This window comes from Micromys minutus (assembly GCF_963924665.1).
Source record: "Micromys minutus genome assembly, chromosome: 14".
Taxonomy (NCBI): Eukaryota; Metazoa; Chordata; class Mammalia; order Rodentia; family Muridae; genus Micromys; species Micromys minutus.
In genome coordinates, this window is record NC_137983.1 from 40602353 (window position 1) to 40604512 (window position 2160).

The 2160-nt window shown below is 40.4% G+C and overlaps 1 pseudogene across 1 annotated transcript; it reads right to left on the reverse strand.

Annotated features, from left to right (window-relative positions):
• Positions 1-1055: 1055 nt before the first annotated feature.
• Positions 1056-1464, reverse strand: LOC308429914 (histone H2A.V-like; annotated as a pseudogene). The gene is made up of 2 exons: positions 1389-1464; positions 1056-1278 (listed from the first exon to the last, which is right to left on the reverse strand). The product of its transcript is annotated as a histone H2A.V-like (transcript).
• Positions 1465-2160: the final 696 nt, after the last annotated feature.

Here is a 2160-nt window from a genome sequence, read left to right on the forward strand (position 1 = left end):
ATTATGGTAATAAAAAAGAAAATATTTGTGCCAGTTTAAATACATATTAAACTTTGAAGCTCCCAATCAATCCCAAAGCCAACATCAACCAAAACGAAAAGAGAACAGACTGTAAGCCTGCAAAGGTAAGAGTACAGAAGACAGAATAAAGTGGGAAGACTTCTGAATGAATGGAGAGCTTGTCTAACACAGAAAAGAGATCACTATCCTGAATCTGGAGGTAGTGGCAACAGCAGACAGCATGATTGCTGGTGTCCTTAAAGCAGGAAACTTTGTTTTCAAGAATCTTAAGTTAACAAACAGTAAAGGCAGAGTTTAGGTATAGTTTCAGAAGTAACAGCATTCGATGCTCAGACCCCATCAGAATGACAACCAATGTCTACAGCAAAGAATCTGCTCCAATCCCTCCCCTTCTTGTCTCCTGTGGTGCTCCCAAGCAGGAATATAGAGCTCCATCCGGAGAAAGTGAACAAGCATAAGGGAAAGATCTTAGAGTGCTGGCAATTTTATTTCTTATGGGAAAGGCAAGGATACTTTGATCACCTCAGGTGAATATTCCCATTGACAAGCTGGGTCCATCAATGACTTTGTGGGTTTTTTTTCTTCTCCTCCTTCTCCTTCTCCTTCTCCTTCTCCTTCTCCTTCTCCTCCTCCTCCTCCTCCTCCTCCTCCTCCTCCTCCTCCTCCTCCTCCTCCTTCTTTTTCTTTTTCTTCTTCTTCTCCTCCTTTTTTTCTTTATTACTCCTATTCAAATTGAAAAAGAAAGTCCATGGTAACCAGATATCCAGATATTCAAGGATACACAATTAGAATCCAAACCGTTTTTTAAAGAAAACAGTCAACTCAACCAAAAATCACTACTTCAGAATCAATAGCTTTTTTGAAGCCACAGTAACACTTAAATATGGTTAAGTCTTGAATGCAGGAATTTTGTTGGTTGGAAATCTAATTAATCCCCCAGCTTGCTCAAAAAGAATTACAAAAAGGAAAAATTGTGGTTTTCACAGAGATGCAGTCCACTGGAATCACCAACACTGAACAGCTGTTAAGAATATTTAGAGTCCTGAGATAATAAGGAATCCAGGCATCCTTAGACAGTCTTCTGTTGTCTTTCCATTCAGCGATTTGTGGATGTGTGCAATGACACCACCACCAGCAATGGTAGCCTTGATCACAGAATCCAATTCTTCATCTCTGCTATAGCAATTTTCAAGTGATAAGAGGTAATATGCTTTACCTTCAAGTCCTTTGATGCATTTCCTTCCAACTCAAGTAACTCTGGGGTGAGGTACTTCAAAATGGCTGTGCTGTGCACAGCAGCGGTCCCTCCCACCTACACATCTGTGGCTGGTTGTCCTAGATTTCAGATGTCCATGAATATGGCCCACACGGAACTCGCTGTGAACAAGAACTTGCCTTTGCCTTGGCCCTTCTGGAGTCCTTTCCAGTCTTACTGCCAGCCATCTTGCACTGTGCTGAAGCTCAAACAAGAGACCAGGCCAGGAGGATGCTGGGTGAGATCCCAGTGCCCATTCCTCTGTTGGACCATGATTCAAACTGCTAGAAGGCAATGAGAGTAGGTCATGGTAGGGGAGCAGAGCAGCAAGCAATATTGTCGCTGGTTATATGGAACTGGATGCTGAGAGCTCACATCTTGAATCACAAGCATAAAAGAGGAGAGAGTTGAGAATGTATAAGGTTTTTCAACCTGAAACACCATCAATAGGGGATTAAATCTTCCACTACAGGAGACTAAAAGGACATCTCATCCAACCCACTATGTTAAGTAAACAAATCTAGACATAATTTTTTTAGAGTAAATAGAGAAGTTTGAGAGTGGTTTCCAACACAATAAAAATAGCATCAAGAAAAGAAAAAAAACACCCAAATTTCATATGGTGAGAGAGACAAAGGGCTACTCAGGCAGCTGAGCTTTCCTGTTAACGTTGTTAGTCTTATTTGAAGAAATATTAAATATGAATCTGCTCAATCAAATACTAAGAAACTTGTGTTTTTTTACAGGAATGAAAATCTTTTTATTTCTCCTAAATTTATGCAAATGTTTAAATCCTCCCCACCCAGTAAAGCTATTGTTTACACAAAGGTCTAGGAATTTGGTGGCCTGAAGCTGTGATCATTCTGTCCTTGGAAATGTGTATT